The sequence below is a fragment of the Gadus chalcogrammus genome, chromosome 9 (assembly GCF_026213295.1).
Source record: "Gadus chalcogrammus isolate NIFS_2021 chromosome 9, NIFS_Gcha_1.0, whole genome shotgun sequence".
NCBI lineage: Eukaryota > Metazoa > Chordata > Actinopteri > Gadiformes > Gadidae > Gadus > Gadus chalcogrammus.
Genome location: NC_079420.1, coordinates 25,176,618 through 25,184,877, shown reverse-complemented (window position 1 = coordinate 25,184,877; position 8,260 = coordinate 25,176,618).

The following is an 8,260-nucleotide window of genomic DNA, read 5'->3' as shown; positions in this document are numbered from 1 at the left end:
TGACGCAGGAAGTTTGAATCTACAGTAGGTAACTTGACTTGAAGGAGATCGCGCGAAAAGGTTATTACGTGTAATTACGGAAGGAATTCAGGCTACAAACGGTTGCTCTGCATAACAATTTGTAGTAATTAATAAGTGCCTAGCTGGAATGGGAACAAGGTATTGTGTGTTTAATTTGTTTAAGACTTTATATTACTTAAAATGTGTTTAAATGTGTTGTTGCTGTACAGCCGCGCTAATGTTATCTTCATGGCGATAGTTGTATATGTGTAAGAGCTAATTAATGTTATTTATCTGTCCTGTAGCTCTTACGGTGTTTATGAAGAAAGATGTGAAGAAAGGAATATTTATGCTCAAAACAAGGCTGACGGCTGAACGTAAATAAAGGCTTCTGAAACATCTGTAAGCTTCACCATTGTCCGGCTGGGGTTCGCTACAGTAAGAGCTTGACCCACATCGATTCGACGACTTTTTGCCGCCATGACGGGTCACGACGGAGGGTCTTCACTGCATGCCTGCTGCTGTTGCTGCTACATCGCCCCATGCTGTTCACATGGAGTCATCGAGCAGCACATGTTCCTGCATGTCAACGCATGATCCACTACGGCAATCCGGGCAGCGGTCTCGTGGATTCGGTGCATTGGTCAAGTACAGTCGCATTCATTGACGCAGAACTGAGCATTACCCAATATCATATGGTCTACGGTACTTCCAATGAGGTGAGCTACACATTAACAGCTTCTTGAACTGAACCAGAGAACATTTAATGCTCACCTGCTCATCTGCAACGAAGGAACTGTTGATACGTTTATACAGACGGACACATTCATGTGGACTCTTTATAATTAAGGACATTTAAAAAAAAAAAAAAAAAAAAAGGGGGGAAATTGAACTGCATTTCATGCTATCTGAAAATTTTGCTTATAATGTTATTTACCTGAACATTTACAGTTATTTGAGTGTCTGCACATTGATGTAACTGCTAGTTATTTTTGTACTGGGGTTCTGATATTCTATGTTTAAACTGCTTAAGAGTTCGATCTTATCTGCTTCAGGGTTTTCATCTGGCTTAATAATTCTGAGTTAGGAGTTGATAATGTCAAAGTCAGGTTATGATAGTGACACAGAGGAGCAAATGGCTGGTTCTCAGCATGAAGTTCAGGATTTGCAGAGGGAGCTCCACTCAGTGGCAGACTCATCATGCCTGAAGGAAACGACTGAAGTGGTGGAAGAAGGTCAGAGTCATCTCCAAGGTAAACTGGATGACCCACCTGGAGGTCCCAGACGTTCCGAACGTGCACGGAACCCTACCGAGAAGATGCGTGCACTACAAGCGGAGGAGGCCAAGAAAATGGAGAAAGGGCTGCTCTCCATGTACGAGCAATGGAAACTCAAAATACGAAAAGCAAGAGATCAACTGAAGTCCTACATGCCAGATGATGAGCTCTGGCCTCTCGTGGAAGAACTTAGGAAAAGTAAGGAAGACATAATGAACATATATTCTGAAATGCGAGATCTTGCCACACCTTCCACTGATATCAGACGACGAGTCGATACTTGTGAATCAGTCACCACAGAAATCATTATCATTGCCCACAACAGAGCAATAGATGATGAAGTTGAGTTTAACGAGAAGCAGGAAAGACATCGCCTTCATGAACTCCTCCACCGTGACTATGCAAAGTCTGTCTATGGATCCGCCGCGTCCTTGACAAGTCATAGCAAGTCTGACCATCACTCCATGACTTCCTCTATGGCGGCCAAGCGTGCAGATGCAGCAGCAGAACTAGCAGTGAAGGAAACCAATTATGAGATGATGATAGCCGAAGAGAGACAAAGGGAAGTGATTCGAGAGTTAGAGGAACAACAGAGGATAGCTCTAGAGGCACAAAGGTATGAGTTGGAGCGACTGCAGGCAGAGAAGGAAGTGCGAGCAGCTAAGGCCAAGCTGAATGTGTACAATAAGGAGACAGAACATAAAGCTGCTGACTGCATCAACATTGAAAAGGATAAGGAAGCAACGAACGTGCCTGTAACTGCCGTCTCGCCATCCCATGTTGCAACACCCTCTCATAAAGACATTTCCTCACTGGCTCAGGTCTTTCAAGACAGCATAGCCTTGAATAGGCTCCCTGTTCCAGAGCCATTCGTCTTCAATGGTGATCCAATACGATTCACTGAATGGAAAGCATCGTTTTCTTCGCTCATTGACCAAAGAGCTATCACTCCAGCTGAAAAACTCTATTATTTGAAGAAGTATGTTGCCGGCCCAGCACGCCAGGTGCTAGATGGCACCTTTTTCCGAAACGATGATGAAGCCTACCAGGATGCCTGGAACAAGCTCACTCGTCGCTTCGGCCAGCCCTTTGCCATTCAGAGAGCATTCAGAGAGAAGCTTACCAATTGGCCTAGGATACAACCTAAAGATGCCGAGGGACTCAGAAACTTCTCTGATTTTCTAAATGCCTGTCAAGATGCCATGCCTCATGTCAAGGGTCTCGACATATTAAACGACTGCGAGGAAAACCAGAAGCTTGTCTATAAACTACCAGACTGGGCAGCTTCACGCTGGAACCGACAAGCCACACGAAGCCTGAACGATAGGCAAGAATTCCCAAGTTTCAAGGACTTTGCAATATTTGTGTCAACTGAAGCTGAGATTGCCTGCAATCCAATTACGTCGCTTTATGCTCTTCGCTCATCAGACTCTAACGCTGAAAAGAGAAATCTCAGAGACACAAAGACAAACCAGGCCAGTGTTTACACCACTCAAGCAGCTACGGACATCTTCAACAAAGGGTCAGAACAGAGAAAAACATGTATTCTCTGTCAAGATAATAGACACCAGCTTCATGCGTGTCCCAAGTTTACAGAAATGTTGTTGGTAGAGCGACGGAACTATGTAAAGGAGAAGAAACTCTGCTACGGATGCCTAAAATTCGGCCACAGCGCAAAAAGCTGTCGTCATCGCCACTGTTGCGACAACTGTAAAGGAAAACATCCGACGGCCCTCCACGATTACAACTATGGGAAGGAGAAGTCTTCATCAGAAGCAGCGACAAATCAAAGAGCTGCTGCAACGTCGCTCAGTGTTGCAGGCGAAGGCTCATCCTACACATCGATGGTGATTCCAGTGTGGGTGTCATCCAAAAACAACCCAACTGCTGAGAGACTTGTCTACGCTCTACTTGACACTCAAAGCGATACAACATTCATCGACCAAGAAGTGAGTGACAGTCTAAATGCTGACAAGTATCCAGTGAAGTTGAAGCTGACGACCATGAGTGGAATGAACACGGTTCTCTCAAGTGAGAGTGTTTTCGGCCTCTGTGTAAGGGGATACAGCTCTGCAATTCAGTTTGATCTCCCAGTTGCCTACTCAAAGGACTGCATACCTGTAAACCGTGCTCATATTCCCACTTGTGAGACGGCTAAGCAATGGAGTCACCTCAGAGAAATAGCAGAAGAAATCCAACCTCTGAAGGACTGTGAAATAGGGCTCCTGATAGGCTATAACTGCTCTAGAGCCATGGCACCAAGGCAGGTTATTCTAGGAGGAGATGAGGAACCTTATGCTGTACGGACAGACTTAGGATGGAGTATTGTGGGGCGCTCATCGCAAAGCTATGATCCGCCGAGCTCAAGTCGCCTGTGCCACAAAATCTCCATTAAAGTACTGCCTCCGGTAACTCCGGCCGACGCTATTCGCATTCTGGAATCTGACTTCAAGGATGATAGTGAAGACAGCAAAACAGTGTCACAAGATGACATCACCTTCCTCAACAAGCTAAATGAGGGCATACAGAAAAACAAACATGGCCATTACCAAATGCCTCTACCCTTCAAAAACAGACCCAGTATGCCTGACAACAAAAACTCAGTCATGATACGCCTCAACCACCTCAAAAGAAAACTGCAGCGGGATGAAAAGTATAAGGAGCAGTATGTGAAGTTCATGGAGGAGATCATCGAAAGGGGAGATGCAGAGCAGATCGAAGACGGTGGGAGTGAAGTTGAGAGATGGTACATTCCCCATCATGGTGTTCGGCACGCAAAGAAGCCAGATAAGCTTCGTGTAGTGTTCGATTGCTCTGCCAGACACAAAGGAACCAGCTTGAACGACCATCTCCTCTCAGGGCCTGACTTGCTGAACAACTTGAGCGGTGTTCTTATCCGCTTCCGACGTTACCCTGTTGCTTTGATGTGTGACATTGAGAAAATGTTCCATCAATTCCATGTGGATGAGGCTGATCGCAACTACCTGCGCTTTCTTTGGTGGAAGCAAGGAGACTTGAACTCACCGCCCAGTGAGTTTCCGTATGAAGGTGCATCTGTTCGGTGCAGCCTCCTCCCCTGGATGTGCAAACTTCGGGATGAAGCATCTAGCTAAGGAGAATGGCGACCTCTACCCTAAAGGCTCACAGTTTATCATGAGGGATTTCTATGTTGATGATGGCCTCACCAGTGCTGGCAGCACCGAAGAAGCTGTTCAGCTTGCCAGAGAAGCTCGTGAACTCTGTGCCATGGGTGGACTCGATTACACAAATTTGTGTCAAATGAGAGAAATGTCCTAGAAAGTATACCGCCCTCTGAAAGAGCAATCAATGTGACGAATATGGACCTCACGTTCGATGAACTGCCGCTTGAGAGAGCCCTGGGGATTCAATGGGATGTGGAGTCCGACCATTTTCGTCTCAGTGTCAGCCTCAAGGATCAGCCGGCAACACGTCGCGGCATTCTTTCTACAGTTGCCTCCTTGTATGATCCTCTCGGGTTCGTGGCGCCAGTTCTGCTCAAAGCGAAGATCATTCTTCAGGAGATGTGTAGGCGAGGCACAGGCTGGGACGATCCTCTCCCTGACGAGCTCCGTCCAAAATGGGAAAAATGGAGAGATGATCTAGCTCAGTTGGATAATGTCACTATACCCCGCACTTACTCACCAGCTGGATTTGGGAAGGTTTTGAAGACACAGCTGCATCATTTCTCAGATGCTAGCTTGAAGGGTTATGGTCAGTGTTCATACTTGAGACTACAAAATGAGGAGGGAGACGTTCACTGTGCCTTAGTTGTAGGAAAATCACGCGTCTCGCCATCAAAAGTTACAACTGTTCCAAGATTGGAACTGACGGCTGCAGTTGTCTCTGTGAAGATGAGCAACATGCTCAAGGAGGAATTTGGATCAGCTGACACTGAGGAGGTCTTCTGGACCGACTCTAAGGTGGTCTTGGGATACATAAAAAACGAAGCACGACGATTCCACACCTTTGTGGCTAACCGTGTTCAGAAGATTCACCTCAGCTCAGACCCTCAACAATGGAGATATGTTCCAACCAATGAGAATCCTGCTGACCATGCTTCCAGGAGCTTGACTCCCAGCGAGCTTTTGTCATCCACCTGGTTCACTGGACCCAAGTTCTTGTGGCACAAGGAAATGAAGCCGCCGGCAGATGAAATTCCAGAGTTAATAATTGGAGACCCAGAGGTCAGAAGTGCTTTGGTACTTAACACAAGAACTACAGAGCAAGCGAGCCTTGTTGATCGTTTATCTAAGTTCTCATCTTGGTCACTGGCTATTCGAGCTGTTGCACGCCTTTTAAGGCGCATCAGAAAGAACAGATCAAACAACCTCACCACTGTAACAGAACGAGAAGATGCAGAACATTGCATAATCAAAGACCTGCAGAAAAACGTGTACCAAGAAGAGTTGAAACTGCTGAGCAAAGGGGTCCCCCTACCCTCCGTAAAATTTCTGTCCGGTATGTCCGTAATATACGTTTAAAAATGTTAACTTTCGCCGTCGTTTTACGGAGATACCGTATGAACGTTTTTATGTTTTTCAAAAACATGTAAGTACCTGGCAGGCCAAACTCCTCGCCGATCTCTTTCCAAGCCTGGTTGGTTTTGTTTTTATCTCTGTATATGTCGATCCTCATGTTCCAAAGTACCGGTCTCCTAAAAACGGCCATTATCATACGATCCCCCGTCTTTTTGGCTGCCCGTAAATAAATTCATGTCCGTATGTAAAACACTAGCGACCCCTTCCGTAAATTTACGGAAGCACGCATACGAAAAATATACGTATGTGGAAACGAGGCGTGAGCTTACGAATCCGGAGTGCTCCGGGAGAACCGGAGCAATACCACCGGAAATCGAGGTGGCAGGATAGAGTCAAAAGTCAGACCATTCGCGAAAACAGATTAGTAGTAGTATAATATCTGATATATTGTATTTAACGTTTTATACTTATGTTATACTATAAACCTGACCTTTTTATTTAATTTCCCCCCTGCTTTGGCAATGAGTTGTAACTGGTCATTTAACAACATTTTGAGGAGATAATCTGCGGGTTGGTGAGGGGTGTCACATATGCCACCGCACACTTTTTGCACATTTTTTTGCCGATTTCGGATGACGCAAAGCAAAATCATCTCTACAGATGTCATGTTTGCGATCATCGATGCCGTTAATTTGTGAAACGACAGTCACTGCCCTCTAGAGGATTTATTGTGTAACATCCATAACAACGCTGAAACCAGACGGAGGTATGAAGGGTAGTTCCGGGGGCAACGTTTGGGGCGACGGACGAATTTCGTCCGGATCCGGAGGTAAGGATCGGCCTTAACACGTCCGGTGGAATCCCCGGGTGAGAACCCGTCCGTAAAACTCCTAAAGTTTGCAGATGACACCACCGTCATTGGTTTGATCCAGGATGGTGAAGAGTCTGCTTACAGACAGGAGGTGGAACAGCTGGTCCAATGGTGCAGTCAGCACCACCTGGTGTTAAACCACAAGAAGACTGTGGAGATGGCAGTGGACTTTCGGAGATGTCCCCCCCCCTCACCATCCAGAACGACACACTGTCCACTGTAGATTCCTTTAGGTTCCTGGGTGCAACCATTTAACAGGACCTAAAATGGTGGCCCCACATTTACTCTGTCCAGAAAAAGGCCCAGCAGAGTTTATACCTCCTTCGACAATTGAGGTAGTTTAATCTGCCTAAAGTGCTGCTGACCACCATCTACTCAGCCATCATTCAGTCTGTCAGCTGCACCTCGATCACTGTATGGTTTGGGTCAGCCACCAAACGGGACAGGGCCCTACTGCAACGGACAATACGGGCTGCGGAGAAGATCATTGCAGCTGACCTTCCACCATCGAGGACCTGTACCAGTACAGGTTCAGGAAAAGGGCAGCAAAAATCGCCCTAGAACCCTCACATCCTGGTCACAAAATGTTCAACCTCCTTCCCTCTGATAGGCGATACAGGGCACTGTTTGCCAAAACCAGCCGACACAAAGTCAGCTTCTTTCCCCAAGCGTCACTCTGTTGAACGCTCAGAGATAGCCCCCACCCTTTCACTGAACAAGGGCTATCAAAACTGTTCCCCATTTACCTCATGTATATTTACATTTTTTAATTCCAATGTTGTTGTTAATATATTGCCATTGTTCTGAACTGCCTTGCACTGTATTTATTAGGGGTCCGAGCATCGAAGCTACCCATAAATCCAAATTTGTGATACTGCACCAAAGGTGGAGCTATTGTAAAAAATCATGAATTAGGCTTATTTCTCCTCACCTGATTGACCAGGACTCAAAATTCTTCCACAATATTAATCTCTAGGATCAGATGCATTTATAAAAACCTTTACTTTCCCCACAATTTCATATTAAAGCTAAACGTCCACAGTCTCAACCCATTTTGCCGATATGACCATTTTGTCATTGTATAAATACCACAAGGCTATCATTAGGTGATTACCATTAACAGTGCAAATTTTCAGATCTGTACTATTTTAAGAAAGCCCTTAATTCTTTTGTGAAATGTGTGCTTGGAGTTTTCTTGATGTTGTGCGCTTATCAATCTACATTTTCTCCATGTGAATGAGGGTTCATGCAGTCACCAATGTCAGTGGCTCAACGGGATAATGCCGCATACTGGTGTTCCTTAGGTTGAGAGTTTGAATCCTGGTTAGAGCAATATGAACAAGCCGAACATGACATTCTGTCATTCGTGAACAGCACCTGAAATTCATCAGGAAATCAACATTCCGGCTCATTAGTTTCCAAGAATCGGACTGCCAAGAAACAGTATAGCATTAAGGGGAACTTCTTCGTTAACCATTATTCCTTCATAATGAACTCTGTCATATTTATATTTCTTCCAGAGCAGCCAAATATGATTTTCAGAGAGCTGTTAAGAAAGCCAAAGCTGATTAAAGGCATAAACTAGAGAGCAAATGTCAGGTCAATGACAGCAG